The following is a 26223-nucleotide window of genomic DNA, read 5'->3' as shown; positions in this document are numbered from 1 at the left end:
ACACATACACACACACACACACACATGCATGCACCTACTGTCTCTCGTTTGGAAATATTGACTAGGTAAATTTAAGGTGAAGTAAAAAGTATTTCTATATTGCATTTAAAGGGTAACAATGCATATGGCCCAGTCTCTTAAAAGGAAATTAAGAGCTGCAGTACTCTGTTTTGTTCCAGAAGCAAGCAGAGTGGCATTGCCCTAATAATGGGCAAGTGCATAAAACTCGCTGCATGATTACTAAAGCATGGAATGTATGTTACTCCATATTAGGGTTTTCCAAAACAAGGCGATACAAAAAATGTGTAATCTATAAATCATAATACAAATAAGCTCAAACTTGTTTCCATTATTTTAGAACTTGAAGAAACAGCACTGTAGTTGCCAACAATTCTTTGTTGTAAAACGTGATTTGCAGGTAAACCTACTCATACTGTTCAAGTAACCACAACAGAAGAAGCGAACAAGCAACTATCTGAAAATGCAGCATGTCTTCTTCTTCTTCTTCTTTCAGCTTTTCCCAGTTAGGGGTCGCCACAGCGGATCACATGTCCGCTCATGATTGGCAGTGGAGCTTTACAGTGTCGAGTTGCCAGCCCGGCGCCCAACCTTCCACAGTAGGCACACATGCACTCACACCTAGGGCCAATTTAGAGTGTCCAATCCACCTACTGCATGTCTTTGGGATGTGGGAGGAAACCGGAGCACCCGGAGGAAACCGACATGACCACAAGGAAGACATGCAGACTCCGCACAGAAGGCACCCCGGCCAAGGATCGAACCGGAGAACCTCTTGCTGTGAGGTGATGCTAAAAAGCAATTTTTAACACTTTATGCTTCAAGCTAATGTAAGGCTTAAAAAAGAAAACATGAGCATAATCCTGGCCAAAGCTTCAACGATTAATAAATAACTTGCATCAACCAAGAGAACCATGCAGCTAATCTTGCATAAAGCTATCATATTCTGTAGAAACACCACACTGCTTCAATAACTGGAATAAATATAGGCTATCCAACTGCAAAAATATGCTCAAAATATTATTAGATGTTTTAGCCAACTCAGTAGTTTCACGAGCATGCGCAGTATGCACTTTGCTATGACTAGTAGTGTAATACACCACAGAGTTTTATCATTTGGAGCCATCTAACACCACCGTCTCAGTCCACTTGTCTTGTCTACATGGCCAATCAATTATCTGTGTCAAACTCATAAACAGCTATCATTCTGCATAAAAGATTGCTGGGCTTCAACAGAATTCTCTTAGTGATATTATTAGCAACATTCTGCAGTACGATAATGAGTTCAGGCAGTAAACATTTATTGTTTGGCACATTGCAATCCAAGAAATAAACACTGCATGCATTTATGTACATCTGAAGACATTTTAAGCAACTTTTTTTTCTAAGAAATATGCCAAAAGTGACAATTCTTGTTCATAAACAGTGAGGTTTGCTATCTCTGAATAGTAAATTGCAGGTTACTATTTTATGTGTAGACCACATGAGTTTGTGTATGCTTGCATATTGAGGGAGGGTAAAAGGTGCCAATGGCATTATGTTTTCCTTGCATGTTAACATCAGCCCCTCACTGTCTAGACTGACCAGGACATTTTGTCAACAAATGATATAAACATTTCCAAGAAGCACAAGCAAGGTTTAAAAAAAACTCTAATACAGCTAAAAAGAATATTTTCTAAATGCCATTTTCTTTTCAGTAAAATCATAACAAAATACTCGTAATGCCAAAGCACTTCTCTTTTAAAGAGAAGGAAGACACTCCAAACAGAGTTAACCCTTAAAAGTCAGGTTGAATATTTCTTGATAGTGTGTTTATTTCACTTTCTACAGGTAAGGAAAACTGACCAGTCATATTGTTATATACCTGTGCATCAAATGCATTTTGTGTATTCCTCCAGTTCTGTGGCATAGAGAGGTGGAGTCATGACAAATGATCCAGCGAATCTGAGTTCGACTAGCTGCTTGGCTGCTGACACAGTCAAGTGAAAGGTGGGAAGGAGAAGCCTTGCTGGCTCCCTACATTGTCAGGCAGGGTGTGGTTTCTGCATGCAATATGGCATATACCTGGTAATGGGGACATCCCTATAACTGTATAGGAGACTGCCATTAACATTTCTGCATAAAAGGGGGCAGAGCTAGGTGATATAGGTAACATCAGTAGCTCAACCCAGTTGGGGAATATTTAAAAAAAAATCCCCTTGCTTCCAGGGCAATGTATGTGATGCTGATGGTCGCTTTGCTCCAACCTCCGTTCCAAGCTCCTCATTAATGCAGCCCAGACCTGAGGATAGTACTGGGGAAAATAAATGTAAAAATGGTGCAGCCAACCAGTTGATGGTCAGCTAAATGGCTTTCAAAAGTCTCAAATCTGACATTATTTCCCTCATTGCAAAGTCTGACCTGCAATGCAATACAACTGCTTTCAACTTGTACATATCTTTTAACACCCATGCAAAAAAGAAAAAACAGAAAATGTATTTAAAAAATGAAAACAGTCCAAAATTAAAACTTTTATCACACAAGTTGTAAGCCTAATAGCTTCATTAAAAGCTAGTGAAACATGAAAAAAATGCATTTTAAACATGATGATCAACAAATGTTGTCGATAACTCTGCCAAAATGTACTATTTTGAGCTCATGTTTTCAATATATTATCTTTGGATCACTACCATCTGAACCATGATACTGAATTTGTGTAATTTGGGTGCAAAATACATTTTATGAAAGCAACTGGGAAATTGTAGTGTCAGTGGTGCAATAGGTCTCACACTTCCCTTTTATGCAGAAGGCTGTGAGTTCTATTTCCACACCAGGCAAATCGATTGATGACACTGCTGTGCAGCATAACAGTGTGCTGAGGTATTAAAACAGAGGCTACCCCATCTCCTTTAGTTGGTGGCAGCTCAAATGGATGTAAATGATCCCATGGGTTTTATCAAAAAGAGTAGGGGTCCTTTATTTACATAATACATGGATATTTACACAATCAGTAGTTACATATTTACATTACATATTCATATTTACAACTATTTACAATATATATTGTGTTGGGTGGCACAATGGTGCAGCAGTTAATGTTGTTGTCTCACAGCAAGACGTTCTCTGGTTCAATTCACAGCTAGGGTGCCTTCTGTACAGAGCTTGCATGTTCTCCTTGAATTTGTGTGGGTTTCCTCCAGGTACTCTGGTTCTCCCCACAATCCAAAGACATGTCTGAAACATTTCTCCCTGGGCCTCTGCTGAAAATAGGCTCTGTCCTAGTCAGACCTTCCTGGTCAACAAATGTTAAATAAATAAAATAATAACATTAAAAAAAAAATATATATATATATATATACACACACACACACACACACATATTATTTACAAATCACATCCTTCTTTTACATTTTGCTTCATTTTACTTATTACCATAAGACATTTCCCCCACTGCAATTTCCACAACCAAAACCTTATTTTTTTCAACATCATTGCTAAGTCCCATTTTTCATTGAGCATAATTTCCTTAACCCTCTGATTCCAAATCAGCCATAACAATTTTTTTTAATCAAGATTTTCAACCTCTGTCTTACTTTTGTGTCTGTAGTAACCAAATTCAATCATGTCGATATTTAAATTGGATCTTTAAAGTCAATTACATATTTTCTCTCTATATTTTTTCCCATAACAATTTTACCCTTTTACATTGTATGAAAACATGTTCACAAGTTTCAGATTCACCACACTGTAAACAAACTCTGTCTTTTATACTTTTATATGGCATATTTGCTTTCAATGGTAGTTTTTGTATAGACGACTTTCATTAAAAATCCTGACCTTGTATATGTCTTTTACATTTTTTTCATTCTTGTAGCAATAGCATTCCTTTTCTTATCATTTAATTATTTCCAAGGATAGTAATATTTTTCCATAATCTAATCACACCATTTTTCCTATTATTTTCAATTTCTTTCACATTAATTTTCCAGAAAATAACCTTATATTGATACTTTTCTGTTTCTTAATTACAACTCCACCTTTTTTAGAACTAAACAAAGTCAACCATTCCATTTTATATTTCACACTTAGTATTTTTGTAACTGAAATATTCTCATTTTTATTTATTTAACATTTTATTTACCAGGAAAGCCTGACTGGGACAGAGCCCATTTTCAGTGGAGGCCTCAGGAAAAACACTCCAGACATATGTCTTTGGAATGTAGGAGGAAACCAGAGATCCTGGAAAAAACCCACACGAATGCAGGGAGGACATGCAGACTCCACACAGAATGCACTCCAGCCAATAATTGAACCAATGAACCTTTTGCTGTGAAGCAACAACACTAGCCACTGAACCACCCATTCCCCCCGGATTTACTAATTGTCCATGCAGGACTAATCTAGTCCTGCATGGAAGCGGCAGTTTAAGAGGAGGATGGCAGTGCACCATGCATATTAATGAAGGCACGCTGCCTGAGCTCCAAATCCTACACAGAGCGTGGACGAGTGCAGGAGGCGTGTCTGAAGGCAGAGTTCTCAGAATAAACATGCCCCTGTAAAGCAGAACAGAAGGAAGTGTAAATAAATGAGCGAGGCCACTCATAGGTGTCCGCATATCCCCATCAACAGTCCCCACGTGTTCAACAGCAACAGTACATTTAAATAAAATGAAGAGATCCTTTTATTTTTATTTTTTTAAACCCCGAGTACAGCTAACAGTAGGTGCACAGGTGTGCCCATCGCTTAGCAATGGTTAAAGCAGCTGAAAAGGCTAAAGAGGATAGCAAGGAATATATATGCAAATGAAACAGCACAGCAATAGTGTAGTGGTTAAAGCACCCGCCTAAAGAACAGGCATTCCCAGTTCAAGTCCCACTGCAGCACGTATCATTTTTCCATGTAAAATCTGTATATGAACATATTTTTATATCTTTGTGCCGTATAACCTACATAATAACATTTAAATGTGAACTGGAGTACTGCATTAAATGCACATGTGAAGTGTCAGTGTCATAATGAATAGGGCACTAGTAATCAGGTTTAAGCACAAATAAGCAGTAGTAAGCATGTTTAAGTACATTTGCTTGGGGGTAAGCATTGCCTACACAGATTAAGAAGAGTAGAAGCTAACTGAGTGTAAGAAACTGTAACCAGAGGTTAGCAGTGCTTAGCATCACGCAAACCCGCTTACAACTGCTTTAAAGTGGCTTAATCACTCTGTATTCAATGGCCCATGTTCTGCCCAGCAACAAAATAAACTGCTGCTGCAAGGCTCAAACTCAGGACTCGACACACTACAGTCACAGTAGTTAACCACTAAGCCATCATAGCAACAGATATGAATGAGGTATCAGCAAACTAATCCTCACCACAGGAAAATCAAACCAAACATGTGAACTGAATCTATGTACAGTGTGAAGTGGTATAACCTGCTACATGACATAAATATGTGAACTGGAGTACTGCAGTAAGCACAGATTTGAGGTGTTATTGTAATCAAGTGTAGAAGTCCCCAGGTCCACATACAGTGCATGCACACATGAATCACGGATACCAGACACATATATAACCTGTAATGAAGAATAAATCATTGCCAAATAGCAAATATAGTGCTAATTAACTATTAAGTAATGCTAACTGCAGCACAGCTCAAGTTAGTAAGTGTAAGCAATGTGTAGGGGAGCCAATACAATCTGCCAGGGGCGGCTCGTGGCATAGGGCTGCCGGACTGCAGCCCCCTCAAAAATAAAAGACTACTGTCGGTCTATGCGCATGCTCAAGGCAGTCCGGCCGTCCCCATAGGGGGACACAAGGAGACGTCTGTGCACTTTTACAGTGCACAGACTCGCCAGGATTATGGGTCGCGTACGGACTGCAAGAGCAGCAGCAGGGACTCGGGACAGAGCATTAGGGATCTCGTCGGGAAGGAACATTAGGATCTCGTCGGGCAGGAGCATTAGGATCTCGCGGGTCTTTCAGTATTGCGCGGGAAGGAGCCTTTTAATTTACAATGTTTATTTGTGTATGGTGCTTATGCTTTATTTACAATGTTTATTTGTGTATGGTGCTTATGCTTTACTGGAGTTTGTGTATGGTGCTTATGCTTTACTGGTGTGTGTGTGTGTGTGTGAAAATGCCCCAGGTGCTTATGGTGGTGTGGTAGGGAATGCCTCAGGCTTGAACCCTGTACCCTGTATGCAGGTGTTAAAGACTTGAGTTCCCTACCCACCACCATTTGTAAAAAAATTTCAGATTTTTGCCTCATATTCGATCTGATCTGTTCCTCATAATATCTGTGGTTTGTAAATGTTGCAATGCTTGATATTTGATGGTGTAGTAGTAGCATTGTTGCCTCACAGCTGCAGGTTCTCGGGTTTGATTCTTGGTTGGGGTTCCTTCTTTGTGGGGTCTGTATCTTCTCCCTGTGTTTGTGTGGGTTTGCTTTTGTGTCCTCCCATGTTACAAAGACATGTCTGCATTATTTCTTCTTGGGCCTCTGCTGAAAATTGTTTATTTGTTCCAAGTCAGACTGTCCTGATTAAAAAATGTTAAATAAAATTGACAGGCATTTGAATTTCAGACTTAAGGGTTTCTGAATGTTTAATTCCTTGCGTATTTGATGGTGCAGTGGTAGTATTGTTGCCTCACAGCTATAGGTTTTCTGGTTTGATTCTTGGTTGGGGTGGCTTCTGTGTGGAGTCTGCATCTCCTCCATGTGTTTGTGTGGATTTGCTCTGGTGCCCTGCCATTTTACAAAGACGTGTCTGCAGTTTTAATCCCTGCTGAAAATTGGTTTTGTTCTGTCCGCAGTAAAATTGACAGGCATTTGAATTTCAGACTTCAGGTTTCTGACTGTTTAATTCCTTGCATAATTGATGGTGCGGTGGTGGTATTGTTGCCTCACAGCTATAGGTTTTCTGGTTTGATTCTTGGTTGGGGTGGCTTCTATGTGGAGTCTGCATCTCCTGCCTGTGTTTGTGTGGATTTGCTCTGGTGCCCTGCCATTTTACAAAGATGTGTCTGCAGTTTTAATCCCTGCATCTCTGCTGAAAATTGTTTTTGTTCTGTCCGCAGTAAAATTGACAGGCATTTGAATTTCAGACTGCAGGTTTCTGAATGTTTAATTCCTTGCATAATTGATGGTGCAGTGATAGTTTTGTTGCCTCACAGCTATAGGTTTTCTGGTTTGATTCTTGGTTGGGGTGGCTTCTGTCTGCATCTCCTCCCTGTATTTGTGTGGATTTGCTCTGGTGCCCTGCCATTTTACAAAGACGTGTCTGCAGTATTAATCCCTGCGTCTCTGCTGAAAACTGTTTTTGTTCTGTCCGCAGTAAAATTGACCGGCATTTGAATTTCAGACTTCAGGTTTCTGAATGTTTAATTCCTTGCAGATTTGATGGTGCAGTAGTAGTATTGTTGCCTCACAGCTATAGGCTTTCTGGTTTGATTCTTGGTTGGGGTGGCTTCTGTGTGGAGTCTGCATCTCCTCCCTGTGTTTGTGTGGATTTGCTCTGGTGCCCTGCCATTTTACAAAGACATGTCTGCAGTATTAATCCCTGCATCTCTGCTGAAAATTGTTTTTGTTCTGTCCGCAGTAAAATTGACCGGCATTTGAATTTCAGACTTCAGGTTTCTGAATGTTTATTTCCTTGCAGATTTGATGGTGCAGTGGTAGTATTGTTGCGTCACAGCTATAGGTTTTCTGGTTTGATTCTTGGTTGGGGTGGCTTCTGTGTGGAGTCTGCATCTCCTCCCTGTGTTTGTGTGGATTTGCTCTGGTGCCCTGCCATTTTACAAAGACGTGTCTGCAGTATTAATCCCTGCGTCTCTGCTGAAAATTGTTTTTGTTCTGTCCGCAGTAAAATTGACCGGCATTTGAATTTCAAACTTCATGTTCTTCAGAATACATAGTAGCACAACCTTTTTTTCTAGCAATTTTCTAAGTTTATAAGATGAATATTTTAAATTTGTCCCTATTTTTGGGACTGTATTCCCCCCTTATTGGCTTTGTCCAGGTTTTTATGCTAAGGTTGACAGCTATGGCAAGAACTGAATTCACTGAATATGGACTGTAGAATTGTGCATATTTACTGATAAAGGTGCACTGTAGAATTGTGCATATTTACTGATAATGGTGGACTGTAGAATTGTGCATATTTACTAATAATGGTGGACTGTGGAATTGTGCATATTTACTAATAATGGTGGACTGTAGAATTGTGTATATTTACTAATAATGATGGACTGTGGAAGTCTGAGTAGACTTTTTTATGATAAATGTTCTCAACTGGGCAGTTTTGCCATTATGGGTTCATATGTTTTGTTTCATTGCTTACTGGAAAAATGTTCAAAACAAGTTTAAAACACCCTCTAACAAGTGTACTGTATTGTACAAGGAATATAATTTTAGTACAATGAGGAAGGTGTATCAAAGAGCACATGTATGTTTCATATGCAAGGGGCCTATGATTCGAAAACAGCCCAAAATTAATCTTTATCTGCCACTGGCAAAATGTATTTTCTTTGAATGTGGGTTTCAATGCTGTTTCAATGAATGTGAGTTTCAAGGGCAGAGAAGTTTTAATGCTAAGTTTTCATTGTGAGACTGCATTGCTTTGTTTAATAGATGACTTAATGTTTGTGCTGTAAAATACAAAATAAAACTTTCAAATGAAGTCCAACTCATCATTGAAGTAAAGCAGTATGCACATTAGTGTTTATGGTAAATGGAGTGAAATAGCCAAGTAATGGCTCATTGGAATGGCTGCAGAGGCTCCATTCAACCATTATTTTGTCAGGGGCAGCAAACTCAGACAGGCCCAGCTGAACTATACCTCCCAACTGTCCAGATTTTCAAAGAATGAATAGATTTTTGCTTCTTATTTTTGGTTTGTTGTTCATAAAATTTGTAGTTTTAATTCCTAAATGATTTGCCAGAAGTCACTAAATAATAAGTTTCAGACTTCATAACCTTCATAAAAAGCATGTTAAAGTAAGAGCCGTTCTATCAACTGTCTCAATTTATACAAGAGCAATTTTAGTACTGTTTATATGTGCCCCAATATATTTGGCCTTGTTCAGATTTACTGCATTAACAGGTTGAGAGGTACATGCAAATAAATTGCTTTATAGAATTAGGCATAGCCAACCTCTCAACTGTCCCCAATTTTTGGCTCAAAATGTTGCTCTTCCCCCTAATAATCCCTCCACAAATAGCAATTTTGGAAGAAAACATGGAGGGTTTACAATTAAGAAATAACTGTAATAATCAAAGTTATAGATTACTTGAAATGCATGTAGATTCTTTTATTTTGTCAGCTGCTCAAGGTAGCAGTACTAATATTAAAGTGTCCCTTCTTTGACAGGTAGCAGCTGTATTGTGTGTCTATTTTATATTTTTGCATCACATTTTTGGTCCATTTTTCATAAAATTGTGTTTTTTGGCAAATTAGTGACAAATCACCAAAGACTGAAGTTAGAAAATGACAGACATTTGAGTTTCAGATTTTATACCCTTCAGAAAATTCATACTAATGCAAGACCTATTCTATTATCTTTCTAAGTTTATTAGAGCAATATTTAAAAATTGTCCTTATTGTTGTGCCTTTGTCCCACTTCTGTATATGGCTTTGTCCAGATTTCTTGCTCTTGAGGTTGAGAGGTATGACAAATGTGTCAGGGCCATCACAGTCAGCCACAGAGACTTCAAATTGTGACATGCTTGTTGCACCCCACTCCCCCATGTAGTGACTCTGGATGTGTCCAAGCAAGGCAAGGAGTAGTTGTATCTACCTTGGATGGGGAGGACACACTGCATAAGTACTACAGTGGATTTTCATCTGTCCTTGATTTTGCAGAATGGTCTGGTTTCTGTCATATTTTTGTACTGTTGATTTATGCTTATTACTCAGATTTATGCTTATTACTCAAAGTGCCTGTTGCTCTGTGTTTAAGTAGCAATGCTTTAATGACCATAAGGTAAGCTTGTCTGACATCGTAAGATGCAAGTAAGCTTTAATAAGCATACTGTTAAAGAATTGCCAACATTGAAAGCCTTTCTGTTGTTGCCATGCAGAGAATACTTGACTAGATAATGTATAAGCCTTGGGTATTAAAGGACAGGATTCCATTATTTTAAAAGCTCATTACACTTGTTGGAGACTTCCAGTCATCTCTACAGACTTTACCCGTAAACTAAACAGAATGCCAATCATGTGTGGTCCATAACCTGTACAGTAATCCTTTAAGCAATGTATCTTGAGCTTGTTTCTTGTTTGCTTTTCATTTTTACTTTGATCATGTTTTCCCATGAAACAAGTTGTCAGGCAGCAGGTCTTTTTGGATAAGAAACATTTTTACAAGTGGGGGCATCACATAGATTTCTACTTTCAGCATGTTGCTTGGTACTTTAATAAAGCTGAATATATTATAATTAGAACTGCAGTGCAAGGAGAAGTGGTTTGAGTTGAGTGCTTCTGGTTTTTCTTATACTTGATTTTGACTGGCATTCCAGTAATGTATTTAAAAAGTAATTTATTTTTTCATGCCTCACAACCTTTTGTTTCCATCCAGATATTAAGTAAGCTGTCATGCAGCCAATGCATTGAAATATTTTTATTCTTCTACACTTATTTTTGTCTTGATTGGACTTTCATAATGATGGTTTGCCACCCAGGGCAGCGTATTTAATTAAAGTTAGTTTTTTGTGGTTTTGTGCATAGCTCCTCCCCTTTATGGTTGACCACACCCCTTCCCTTTGACCCCACCCATTCAGCATCTCCTGCAGCCCCCCTGTGATTTGAAGTCACCAGCCGCCACTGCAATCTGCCTAGTGGTATACCTCTTTAAGCAGTGCCAACCTTATGTAAGCAGGCGTGCCCATAGATTAGCCATTTCAAAACTGGCCAATCTTGGGAAAGTGCAGGAAAATGGCTTTATTTAAACCCCACAGGTGGGAATACTCCCCATAACTGGTTGTAGCATCCTACTGCAGGCAGAATGGCTGGTGTGGGTGAAGGTACTTGATTTAGAGTGCAGCGCTGGGGCATTCACGAGTCAAAAATCATGGTATGACTCCTGGTGAAACACCATGATCAGAGACTACTACAGGGCCAGTACCAGGGCTCGCAGTATAAAATGGAGGCCTGGGACAGTCTCGACCGTGACCTCACCAGTGCCACAGGTATCCCTCGGACTGGTGAGCAGGTCAGGCACCACCATGCTGACCTGAAGTGGCAAAGGGGGGATGTACTGGAACAGTGGATCCAGGAGTTTTGGCAGATGCCCAGTGCCCCAGTACTAAGTACTCATTCTACTAAGTAGTAAATAATCGCCTAGCTTGTGTATACTAGGGATAAGTATGGCTAAATATCACTGCATTTTTCTGACAGCTGCCGATGAGCAGGCTGCGAACCAGCAAGCCCATGATGCTAGCCTGCAAAGGCTGCATTGTGAGGCAGGTTAGTAATCAGTCTGCATGTACTGTCATAACAAATAAAAATAAGAGCCTTAGAAAGTGTTGTACCAGTAGAAATAAATGTGTAATAGTCTGTGAATAAAGGTATAACACCTGGAGTGCTTCTGTTTACTCTTCTCTCATATGTTGGTGATCTGTTCCATACTATAAATAGTACTGTTGTATCTTAAGCAGTGTCACCCACATCGTGGTATGCAGATAAAATGGGTATGAAGTCCTGCATAACAATGTTGTAAGTGCCAAGAGGTCAGTCATATTGTACAAGTTAGGGAGACTTAGAAAACAGTTGAAAGCTTTACATCAGTTCCCTAATAACACAGTGTACTGTGATGTCAGCTATACTTTTTTGTCACACACATTAGGGGTTTGGATCCCGTGAGTGCTACTAAGTTGTATGCATAATCATACCCCACAACTGTACAGATTTTGTTACAATGTTCAGATAGAAAGCTGTATGCATAATTACACCCAACAACTGCACAGAATTTGCTAGAATGTTCAAATTTTAAGTTGTATGCATATTCATACCCCACAACTGTTCCAATCTGTCCAGCATGTCCAGATAAATGGCCCATATCACCAGCTTGGTACCCTGTTTCCCTGAAAATCTAGTGTGATGATCCAAGAAATGTAGGCAGCTGTCAATGACATATAACTGATAGTCAAATGTGTACATAGTCTAGTCAGAGAATGTATATGGAAACAAATCTGTCATTCTAGCACCTCACCCAAAGTGCATGACAGCAATTCTCAACATATGTTGCATTAACACCTGCAGCCTATCATGCCTGTAAGACACAGGTCACATATATAATAATTTATAAACATACCAGTATACAATATAAGGCCATTGTGTAGTGTAATAATACATGTAAGGGAAAGACCACTGTAGTGACTAAGAATGTTGTGAAAACTACAAGGATATATTAGTTGTTAATTGAACTCGCTCTCCCACCCTTACCATATCTGCATAATAACCTAATGATACTCCTCAACTGGTATGTGTACACTCCAAACTTTTGTTGGGACATATGTCCTAATGGTTTATAAATATTCACATTTGTTTCTATGCATGTGCCATGTTAAAATACATCCATATTGGTGGCCTGTTGCCATCAATGAAACCTGCATGCTCCTGTAATGGCCACTGTTGTTCCATAGATGCATGTGTTCTGCTTGCTCTGGAACTGTGTTAAATCTGGTGTGTTGGATTAATGGGAATACCTATGCATGCTGTTATAACTAATCCTGAATGCTGTTGACTGTTACTAACCCATGTCTGTCATAAACCTGTTACAACACAGCTCGTATGGGAAGGCCAGTCCCAGCAGAACCACCTGTCCCACCTCAGCTGGCCATGGCACCGGGCACCAGCACATCTGGGGCCCAGCCTGGGACCTCCTCCTCTGTGGTCCCTGTGCCACTTTTGGGTGGAACCGCTGCAGGGGATGAGGCTTGCCCCCACTCGGAGCAGGTGCAGAGGGGAACCTGTCACCCGTCAACACATCTGGGCCGCGGTGCATAGGGATTTCAATCTAGAGTACCAACAGCAGCTACTCCAGCTTGAGGGTGGAGTGGCGCTATTAAGGGTGAGCCTGCCCCTCCTATACAGCCCCCAGCACAGCCACTTTCGGGGATGTGAAGGTGCAGTGGTGACTGCCCATTGGTGGGAACCTCAGTCCCACTGTTTCCAGTTGAGGGATCATGGGCTTGCGACTTCCAAACACCCCTCCCCGTCCAAGATATTTACCACCCACATGTGTCATATACTGGCCCTGTATGCATCTTGTGTGTCTTGTCTGTTAACCTACCCAACCTACCTCCCCAAATATTCCTACTACCCCTTCCCCAACATCCCACTCTCACCTGAAAAAAAAAGGGCAATCTGTTCCCACAAAAAAATCTCGCCCCATACATAGGTGTCCATTTCGCACACGTGTCCACTGGACACATGTAATCTGGTCTAATTGGCTTCACAATGAATATATGTTGTCCTCACCCCTCTCCCATGGGTTTGAGGGTCCAAATGTACCTGCAAATATAGTGTATATGCACAGCTGTTGCTGTAGAAGAAATGGGCAGCTATGGACCTTTCTTATACCCTTCCTGCACATGCCTAGATATTTTCCCTATTGTCTTTCCCTCTTTGTGCCCCGTTTTTCACCACTTTCCTATCAACCCCTTTTTCTTTTCTTTTAAAGGAATTAGTGCGGGGGTAAGCAGCAGTAAGCACTGTTAAGCAGTGGAGAGCGGTTTGCGCGGGTTTGCACGGGTTTGCACGGGGGTAATCTATGCCTACACAGGCTGAGAAATCTGAAGCTAACTGACTGTAAGAAAACATAAACGGAGGTTGGAAGTGCATACTGTCATGCAAACTCACGCAAACCCACTTACAACTGCTTAAAAGTGTTTTAATCACTCTGTAGCCAATGCCCCTTGTTCTGCCCAGCAACAAAATAAACTGCCTCTCAAAGGCTCAAACCCAGGACCCTGCACTCCATACACAAAGTGATTTAGCACTAAACCATGGCAAATATACAAAAACTGAAGTTTTCACAAACATATCATGCAGCACAATCAGTCAACAGTACAGGAAATGTATTAATATCATACCACACAACCTGTTAATGCAAGAAGTCTGGACAAAGTATGCCACACTGTGGGTACAAATAGGGATATATGTCAACTAATGCTCTAATACACTTAAAATGTTGATAGTTACACAGTTATATGTATTAGAAAACATGTAGAAGGAGATGAAGTCTGAAACACAAAAGTGTTGGCACTAGTTACTGACTTCAATGCTGCGATCATCCATGACAATTGCCAAGTGAATGAGGAACAGAACAAAATATGAGCTGAACATGCATGGACATATGGACAGATATATATCTGTAAATGTAGACAGATAGACAGCTATACGTAGATATATATATTAATGTATGACTCACAAATTATCATATAATATCAATTGTATATAGATACATACATATGTTCATATGTATTTATATATATATATATATATATATATATATATATATATACACACACATATATATATAGATAGAGCCATATGATATATATATATATATATATATATATATATATATATATATATATATACATATACACACACAAAAGGTATCAGTAGCCATACATATGTAGAAGCAGTATGGAAGTACTGGGTGCAAAGTATATCCCTCAGCCACAAGCCCTTTAACTGCCTCCTGTGAAATGTGTAGTGTGGCAACCATTCACACAAATGAGAATACTTACATTAAACATATACCCACCCACAATTCAAAGGACATGACACGACACACAGGTATGCATACACAGATAACCTTTATTTGTGTACTATACAATAATGTATGCCAGTGCTTACAGCACATAAGGTTTGAAATATGTAATTAGTGATGAATGCAAGGCCCCCACAGAACAGTAGATGCAAGCAATGTGTATATACACCATACTATGCTGTCCAGGCCAAGGCCTTCAATTAGTACAACAGTAGAAACAGGATTTGCCTTTAGGATACATAACAATCAGCAATTACAGATGTAGTTCAGCAGCCTCCAATTATACCCTGTAGTCAAGCCCTAGGGGGGAAAAGTAGCACTTGTGTTAATATCACAGTATCTTGTACATAACATTGCTTAACCTAACATCTCCTATCACACTGAATGACCCACATCTTAACAGTTATATCCCTGAAAAGGTGTCATAGCCTAGGTTAATGACTTTGAACCCCCCCCCCCACATTAAAGGCTGTACAAGGGCAAGGAACACTGTGTACCACACACTTACCTCTGGAATGTACAAGGGCCCATATGTGTTCTCCAGCTGTTGCCTCTATATATATATATATATATATATATATATATATATATATATATATATATATATATATATAGACTTGGCCCAGCAGTCGGTGTGGGAGTCCATGACATGACTGGGATGATAGCAGTAATGCTAGTGGTAAATGATACCTCTGAGATCATCCATGTGCAGCTAACATTGGGCAAATCTGCTATGCAAATTGTGACCTGCTACAGATCACCCTCCATGTCCCAGGACCACCACTCCGCCTTTCTGGAGACACTGGAAAACATGAAGGTCTTACCGAACACCCTGATATTGGGCGATTTCAATTACCCTACCATTAACTGGGAAAACTACTTGAGTACAAACTCCCAGGCTCAGTGCTTCCTGGAATATATCAACTCAAATGCCCTTTATCAGCTGGTAAACTCCCCTACCAGAGGCCCACAACATATTGGACCTGGTCATCACCAACATGGGTGACAGGTGTTCCGTACCAGAGGTCAACCGGTCACTGGTTAGATTAGACCATAAACTAATCACCCTAGATGTCCACACCCCACCACCACCCACAACCAAGGAAACCACAGTGAAAAACATTTCTAAAGCAAACTTCACCTTACTTAAGGCAGAGGTGGTAAGTTTCACAGCCCCCACGCTAAAGGATAACACTGCCCAAGATGCAGAATCCTTTACAATTGCACTCTATGAGTACCTACAAGGATGCATGGATCGTGCCATCCCTAGCAAAACCATGACTCACTCCCCTAAGAGAAGGAAACCAGTCTGTTGGACCCCTGCCATAAACAGGTTATACAACAAAAGGAGGAAACTAGTTGAGAAAAAAGCAAATCCCAAGAAGGAAAGACATCCCTAATCAGTATCAGTAAGAAACTAAGGTCCCTCATAAAATCATCCAAGGCTAACTTCGAAAGAAAAATAGCCAAGGATTCGAAAGATAATCACAAAGCCTTCTTTAGCTATGTCAAGAATCTAAATGGCAACTCACAGATATGCTCTGAGCTAGTGCAAAAGAGCACAAAGTGTACTGAACCTACTGATATTGCCAACATCCTGGCAGATAGATTCAGTGCAAACTTCACCTCCCTCTCACCTTCAAAAGGGCCCACAACAATACCGGAAAAGTGTAGTGTCCCGGAAATCACAGAAGCACAGCTGAAAACAGCCCTTTCAAAAGCCAAAAACACAGCATCAATGGGGCCAGATGGTGTCCCAGGCTGCGTCTTGCATGAACTACAGAACGAACTAACCCCCCACCTAAACACGCTGTTCAACCTCAGCCTCTTAACAGGCTACGTGCCCATAGAATGGTGCACAGCAATGGTTATTCCTCTCCACTAAGGAGGGGCCACAACTGACCCTGGTAACTATCGCCCCATCACCCTGATTAGCCTGGTCTGCAAGGCTATGGAGCGCATCATCATGGAACTCATTAACAAAGACATTGGGAACCTCCAGACACTTGACCCGACCCAGTTCGGCTTTGTTAAGGGCAGATCATGCCTACTAAACCTGGTTGACTTCTTCAAGACAGTCACCAAGGCCATAGACGAGGGAAAGGTGGTTCACACAGCCTACCTTGATCTCACCAAGGCTTTCAACACCATTCCTCACTCGGGTATTATAGAAACCTGAACATAAATCTCTACGTCACAAGATGTGTTGCCAACTGGCTTACAGACAGAACACACACGGTAAGAATAGCCGGCTCCAGGTCTGACTCTAAACCAGTCACAAGTGGTGTCCCGCAAGGCTCTGTTCTGGGACCCCTACTGTCCGGCATTTATTTCTCAGAAGTACAAGCAAACACATGAGAACTATGGCTAACCAAGTTCGCCGATGACTACAAACTGGGAGCCATAATTGACTCTCCGGCTGACACGGGCACCCTTCAAAAAGGTCTTACTGAGACAGACACCTGGTGTCAAAGTCATGGCCTCAAGCTAAATGCCAAAAAATGCATAGTCATCCCATTTGGGAAAAACAAAACACCCACGAATTACCACATAGTTGGCAGCCCCTTAATACAGAAGAGGTAATAAGAGATCTGGGGACCCAGGTAGATAGTAATCTCTCCTTTGACAATCATATTGCCAAAGTAGTTAGGAAATCCTTCTATGTGGCCTATCTAATTACTAAGGGGTTCACATCTAGAAATAAAGAGGTTATAGTGCCCCTCTACTCGTCACTCATCAGACCCATCAAAGAGTACAATGCCCCATTTGGGATGTACCTCACAAGACACTTCCAACAGCTGGAAAGACCACAAAAGCACCTCACCAAGAGGATTACTGGCCTCAAACATATGTCCTATGCAGCCCGACTGAAAAAACTCCGGCTGTACTCAGTGACATATCGCTTACTCAGAGGTGATCTCTGCCTGACTTACAAAGCCATGTCCAACTCAGAATTGATGGACATGCTCCACCTAAAGAAATCCAAGTCACTGCAAGCCACGCACTCTAGTGAGCTAAACCTCACCACAACAATAAATAGAACATGCTGGAGGGATAGATTCCTGTCACAGAGACTCCCCATGCTTTGGAACAAAATTCCTAACTACATTAGGCAGAGCCCCGCACTAACACTCTTCAAGATAAGCCTTGACAAGTGGATAGGTAACAGAAAATACACCCCTGGGATCACTTCATTGGCTCTGCTTGACAGAGGCTCAGTTAATTAATCAATGGAGCGGCGAAAGCCAACACACTCTGGCTAGGCTTATAAATGCCCTCGGGCAGATAGCCTAGTACCTACCTATGAACCTAAATAATGATAGGCCATTACCTAACAACCCTTCCTGTATCACAGCAGGACAAAGACTGGCATATATGTGGAGGACAGAGGCAGGAACATATGGCCATATTTGCATTATTGCTGTTACAGGATTCGTTGCAGCATACCGTTATGCAGGAATATGACATTGAAATACAAATGGATGCAGCCATGTACTGACAGCACTCAACAGACAGAATTCCACAGATATATCTGGGACAATACCTGTGTGGTGCACAGACAAAATCTAACAGCCAACTCCCCTGGTATCATATGGATAGGCCCACAGTTGAGAGCTATGCAGACAGACAACATTCCATGAAAAAGTACCATGTACACAGAAACCGTCTAACAACAGCAAGATACATTGCACACAACAACACTACTCACGCTGTCTGTAGGTCTGGAACCATACCCAAATGTGGATTTGGCCTGTGTCTGCACGTTCTTCTGTAAGAGGTATTGCTACCTGATGTCTGTAACACTGATGTCCACACACAGGAAGGATGTCATCCATACTGGAAAGGTGAAGGGACAATGCCCACAGAAGGCAGCAATTTAAAGTACAGGGTTGAAATGACAGTGGTTGTCTGAAGTACTACACAACAGGCTGCATGCAATTAGCAACTGGTGGACACCGACTGGTGCAATACCAACAAAAGCATGCTGCAATCTATTCAAACCAGCTCAATCACTCTACTGGAGAGACTGAGAGAGAGAGAGATAGAGAGAGAGAGAGAGAGAGAAACTTCAAGAAAGGTCACAAAGCTCAGGGTTGTGTTACAGCGGAAAAAACATAACAGGTATGTAAAACAGATATGCATTTACTTGCATGTAGTATATGGCATAGAATAATAGGATGTATAATGTAAAAGGATGTATATGTGCCATCAGTATTTGTTCCTGTAATGATGTTCTGCTCAAAAACTGCACTGAACTATAGTGTCAGTCCCTGTGGGCAGTGGGACATACTTGTCAAATGTGCAGATCAGCAGTGAATGGCAAAGATGTGATCCATGATATCTGTGTTCTGTAAATTACTGTGGCCAATGGCTGGTGGGGGTATTAATACTGCCATGACAGACACATGGGTGAGAGACCACATCACTTGCAGGACAGTCATGTTAAAGTGTAGCATAGCATGCCCAACTGCCATAGCAGTATAATATGCTTATCTAAAGTTTGTCACCATATATATCCCCCTAATGTTAGTCTGTTTACATGTGACATCTGTCTGCGTTGCAGCAAGGCAGAATAGTTCAGCTGTGAAGTAAAGAGACTACATGAATGTAGTCCAGATGTTTGTATGCACCCCACATACAGATACATATATGTGTGATACATATTCACAGCTGTGTATGTCTACAGAACCTCAGACAGTTATACATTTATATAGGTATATAAACAACACATAATGATATCTACACATATATGCACATATGTATATATACATACATACATATATATATATATATATATATATATATATGTATACAGACAGATATATATATATATATATATATATATATATATATATATATATATATATATATATAAATATATATATGTGTGTGTGTGTGTGTGTGTGTGTATTTCTACATATATATATATATATATATATATATATATATATATATATATGTATATTTATAAATATATATATATATATTTATGTCAATACATGTCCCCTGCCATGACATGTGTGAGAGAACATCACACATCAATACACAACATACCTACACACCAGTACATGGCTGCAAGATGGAGTGTGGTGTGTAACCCATGTTGGGAACACATCGCAACTGTTTGAGAAGGTGGTATATATTTGTTAGTGAAGGGTATTAGGCAAATATTGGCTTGTAGGTCTGGTTGGGTGACAAACAAGACAGCATACAGGGCTGGTATATGACACGTGGTGGTTAAACACTGTGGATGGGTAGTTACATTTGGAATGTGGAGGCTATTGAGCCCCCACATGTGAACAAAGGGAACATGGTGCCCACCTATGAACAGTCACAACAGCATCTACACAGACATAAAGGTACCTGGGCTGTGGGCTGAGCAGGAGGAACATGCATGTCGAACCTTGTGTATGTGTACTGCATGCCTCCAGGTGATGTAGCACAAACCCCATGTCTCTGTGGAGCTCCCTCTGCACAAGATCCTGAACCTAACTGGGTGACAGACATATGTCTGTGTGTGCTCCATGGGGTGGACACCCTCCCCTGAGGTGATTCCACATGAAGGTAGTGCTGGAACAGTAAATAATGAGGTTCCATGGTGGGTCACGGATGCGATGTGGACTGGTATCATGTGCACATTAGGTGGGAGTGGTGTTCCTTATGGCAAATAACCTCTACACATACTGGTGTGTAACTGTCATGGAACATATGTGGCTTGTAATAGTCCATACAATCCCAGAACATGTCCAACAGCATGCATAGATATCCCCAATATCACAGAATGGCAGTTGTGTAGCAATCACATAGCAGGCATACCACATGCATATGTGGAAACATAGTGGCAGTGACAATGACATGCAGGTGAAATACTCTGTAACAGCCCCGCAACTCTAGTGTCCCCATAGAGAGCATGTCTATAAACACATAGCAGAAAGTGTTGTACAATACAGTATATGACCCAATGGTACATACCGGAGACATACCACTAGCATTGTGTGAACATGAAGTTGGAGCTGATATGATGGCAGGAGACTGATATGTGCAGTGGATTATGGTAAACTTGTCATATGAGGTGCTCAGACATATTTCCATCATTATGTCTTTCAGGGAGTATGGCGCACCCAAGGAATCCCACCTACAGTGCCACTGAGGATGATATTATAATCATCAGCATCATCCAGAACTACCAGCTGTTGTTCTCATGGACAAGCCAGGACTAGCATGAGTGAGCAGCCATGTGGAATGATGTGGTCTGCAGGGTGAATGTGGTGGGGATGCACAGCCGTATATATGAGCAGGTCCGCCACCACTGTAGTGACCTGCTCCACCATGTACGTCGTCATACCGCTGCCATGTGGGGTGACCACCTTGCAACTGGAGGGGGCCATAATATCCATCCCCCCCCTCACCAGAGTGCAGGAGCTGCTCATGAACCTGGTAGCACCTGCCCACCCACAAGAGCTACAGACATATACTGTCATGGAGGTGGGTGCTACACACACACCAGGCATGGAACATGCAGGTAAGGTTCCATGGCATATCAATAGACTACTGTAGTGTATGCATCTGTACAGGTAGATCATGCATATGTGAGATATGGAGTATGTTGCTGTGTAGTACTGGTAAGCAGTAATGCATAATCTGTAGTACTGTGGACTTCAGCTGTTGCTGTACTGTAATATTGCAGCCACCCTGTAGCAATGCCACAGCTGTGGCCACTGACATCAACTCTATCTCATCTCAATGTAGGTACCTCTGGAATACCAGCAAGGCAGCGGCCGGATGCCGGTGAGTATGGTTTAGGTTATACTTGGCAATTCACTGTGCATGTCATAGCTAAGGTGTAGGCCATATACACATCTAACACACCTACCCATAATGCATGCTGTATATGGGCAATGACAGAGCACACACCTCACTAATGGGATTACCAGCCTCAAACACATGCAATATACAGACCATCTCAGACAACTGTGGCTGCACTCCAGTGCACATTGCCCAGGCACAGCTGACATCTGCCTAACATACACAGCTATGTCATGCACAGAGCAATTAAACATGCTACACATAAAGACATCCCACTCCCTCTGCAAACACATGCTCCAGGGTCCTACACCTCATCAACACATTACACAGAACATGCTGGAGGGATAGGGCCCTGTCCTGGGGAATTCCCACACTCTGGAATGGACTACCCATACATGTCAGGCAATGCTACTCATTGGCCCTCTTTATAAAAACACTTGACAACTGGATGGGAAATGGGGAATTCACCCTGGGTAGTATGTCTGTGCCACAGCCTGTCAGGGGCACAGGGGAATAACATTAGTGGGTGGTGCATGGCTGAGAACCCCTGTGGCTAGGCTTATGTAGCCCCCAGGACCAATAGATCAGTCCTCACCTACGAACTTATGTGTACCACAGGCAACATCAGTCAGGGCTCAATAATGGTCAATAATGGTCTCTACACTCACCATAGGTACAATACATTGTGTCTGTGGTCGGTCTAATGGTAGTCTATCACTCATACATGCATCACTGATGATGACATCTGTGAATACACATCAAGCATTCACTAAACACGTGTCCACATGTAATCCAGAAACACACAGAGGCTGTGAGCAGCAGCAGAAACACAACTGACACACAGATACACATCCTGCAATGGTGTGTACACCTGTGAGGTATGGTGCACAGTACATGCCAGGGTGCTGAACGGATGCACAGCAATGCTGTGGACATGGGTGCAGTGAGTTCCAGGGGGAGGGCCATCACCTACTAACAGAAGCCATGCATTACAGCCATGTATAATGTTGGTAATAGGGATCGACTACAGTTGCACTGCATGCTGTTGAGCACCACATATCCTGCATGCTGACGTGTGTAATTACAGGATTGTATGTGACACCTGCTTTTGTGTGTGTTATGGGGGTGCAGGAGCTGTCTGTAGGTGCTGTCTGGTGGAGTGTATGGGCTGCCATGTATGTCGACTGCATGTGTGTATGTCTGTGTGTGTGGCCATGTCTGCACACACATGTGTGTGTGTGTGTGTGTGTGTGTGTGTGTGTGTGTGTGTGTGTGTGTGTGTGTGTGTGTGTGTGTGTGTGTGTGTGTGTGTGTGTGTGTGTGTGTGTGTGTGTGTGTGTGTGTGTGTATGTACTGTTTAGCGGGGATATACAGGTCATACAGTCTGTTCCCTGTTTTCCCCTCACAGGTGGCGAGGTGGGGCTGGGTTGCCCTGCAGGGAATCTGATGTCACTGATACAGACAGCAACTGTGAGGATTGGTGTTTTGAGGCACAGGAAGGATCAGGGGCAGTTGCTGGGCCACCAATTGACATCCCACGTGTATCCACCCCATCCACGCACAAAGTCACACTGCCTCTACATATCTTATCACCGTTGGCCTTAGCTGAGGGACAGTCTATGGTTGGCATTGGCCAGGACAGTGTAGTATCTATGGTACGTGTGTCAGGACACTGCAGCCATAGTCAGATGTCTGGTGGGGTATCACATAGGCAGATGTTCAGGGGTGCTCATCGGAGCACTGCTGGTCATCATGCCCCTGGCAGACGTGCCACATCTATATCAACCATACGTATGTTCCAGGCTGTCATGGAGGCACAGGCATGAATGGAAAGATACAACAGGCAGAGTCTAAGGGCACAGAGGGCTCATCGCACCTCTGTAACTGACAGCATCCGTGACCTAGCAGGTGCCATCCATAATTACACCAAGGTCATGGATAGATGGTGGGGTGAGACATTGGATCTCATCCACAATGTCATGTCCATGCATCAGGACAGGGCGAGACGGTTGCAACAGTCACATGGATGTATGCCAGCAATACGAGCAGCTGGAGGTTGCCGTGGACGTCCCACAAGTCACAGCTGCTCCTGTAGTGGCAGTACCAGCCCCGGCACTGTGGGGGGGTGCTGTCCATAGACCGTCATAGCAGACCATGTGCACATGGCCCTGGCCTGTCCTAGGTGGGACCTGGATCCAGTGGACATCTGTTAACCTCGGGTGACAGTACTCGATCTGGCTTTGTACCTGATACTGCCTGTAGCACCCCTGCCAGGCAGAGGTCCCATGTCTGTGGCCAGAGACGGTGACCTGCAAACCCTGCCAGGTACGGTCTGCAGCTGTTTCACAAATCCCTGTATAGGGCAGCCACATGGTGGAACTGTGTGCATGCAGACACACACACATAAACAGCAAACTTAGAGCAACCACATACCTGCACACACAACATCACCAGTGGCCCATAACAGTGCTCAGCCCACCCACACACACACACACACACACACACACACACACACACACACACACACACACACATGTTGTAATTTCCATGGCTCAGCCTAGGACGCTGGCAAACCAATAACACACCCTGTGCATATGATGATACCTGTGCCACTCCCTGACATCTGTAACATCAATGCAGGGACAGGCTAACATGGTGCTGATGCACAGGTTGACTGTACAACAGTGTAGCAATGGACTGATGTGTAGCATGTTGTCAGCAGTAAAGTGAAAAGCTAATATCTTGGAAGGTGTAGCTGTGCAGCCATGATGCATCATAGCTGTAATTAACAATATTGTATTGTTGTTAACATTATCTATTCTGATTGTGTTGTCTTTGTCCATGTGCCACATGGCTGATGGGTGTAGTGGTGTCAGCAGGCCTTCTACAGTGGACACAAGTAAGTGTAATGGGTGGTACACATGCCATGGCTGGGTACAACACACAGAGCCTTTGGTTTGGATGCAGTACAGGTACAAGACTGTACACATGGAGCTACCTCCCCATGCAGGTAACACATCTGTTGCACATGTAATCCCACCAAGACAGGATAGGCACAGCCACACATTGCTATATTTGCAGTCTGCAATGTGGATGACATTGAACATGCTAACAGCAGGGTGTATGTTCCTCTCCCCACTCTACTGTGATCCTCACCTCAGTAACATGCGTGTGCCAAAGCCAGTGGCATAGCCCTACCCTTAGGAGGGTGTGAGGTGCTCAACTACTGTGAATGGTGTAACAATAACTAACAACCTGATTACATACACTGTACAGTATTACAGACAGCTATGTGGGGGGATAGATGCAACAGTAACTGCAATAATGGCAGATGTGTCCACAACAGCCACACCCAGTGAGTTATGCTGCACACTTCTACAGTCTGGAGGAGGGCATTAACACATCTATGACCTGTGAAGGAATGTATGTCCACAGGATGGCACCTGTGGAATGTTTGCATTTGCCAAGCAGTCCTGGTGGAAAGATATTCTGTGAACGGAGGTAGATCCCTTAACAACTACACACATCCCTACATGCGGGATGGTGTACAAAAGCCTGCTATGATCTATATAGGCATTGTGCACCTCCTAACCCTCATCTACACCTGTCATGATTGGATCAAAAAGGTATAGCAGGTTCAGGTTGTATTTTCTGCCTTTGACAAGTCCAACATTGTCAGGGTCCAGTGTGTTAAGATTACCAGTGACATTGGCCATGGGTTCATAATTGATATGTTCATTGTCCCTGCAGACCAAGGTCATCAGGCTACTGGGTGGTAATTCCCAGCTGACATGGTGGATTTGTGGTCGTCCTTACCAACATTGGTGAATTCATTGTCAGGTGTAGATCTATTGGATTGTATGAGGTTCCCAGCTACTTACTGCACCTGCCCAGGGGGTTCCCCCAAGCATGACACTTCACTTGACTATACTGCATGATATGTTAGTAATGCCAGCCTGACATCCTACAGGTGGGATGGAGTACTGTTAACATGTACTGCCATTGTCATGTGGGGTCCTTGTTATGGGATCTGCTAAGGATGGTAGTGTATTGCAGGCCAGACATGTTTGGCTGGAGGGGGGATAGCTATCCATGCCAGATGTATGTTGTTTGGGTCTCTCAAACACATCAATGGTGCATGTGGACATATATGTTGTGGTTACATTCCCAGTTTCATCTACAGATGTATGTCTACATATACCTATATATATATATATATATATATATATATATATATATATATATATATATATATATATTTATTCACCTTTGAAAGGGAGACAATCATTTCTTCGAACATCCCTTTCTGCAAACCGAAAGGACAAATCCATAATTTCTTACTGTACCACAGTTCAAAACACAGCAGTTCTAAAGGCAGCTTCGCTGACTCTTGAACTGCAAGTTGGAATGCATATTGTAAAGCAGGGGAGCATGCCCTCCTGCAACCCCCATCTGGGGAGCTGGGCCCCACACAACCCCCTTACTGTGATATACTAACTCCGAGTTCACACTACAGTGGGGATAGGTAAATATTCCCCATCCCCACTATAGTGCCATCCGCATCTAAATTGCCAAATCTGCAATGAGTGAATGCATAGCGACATTCGCTCAATGCACATTCGATGCATTTATTGCAAGATTGTG

This window comes from Protopterus annectens, chromosome 3.part1 (assembly GCF_019279795.1).
Source record: "Protopterus annectens isolate FY-2018-M chromosome 3.part1, PAN1.0, whole genome shotgun sequence".
Classification (NCBI taxonomy): domain Eukaryota; kingdom Metazoa; phylum Chordata; order Ceratodontiformes; family Protopteridae; genus Protopterus; species Protopterus annectens.
Note: the sequence above shows the minus strand (reverse complement) of the source record.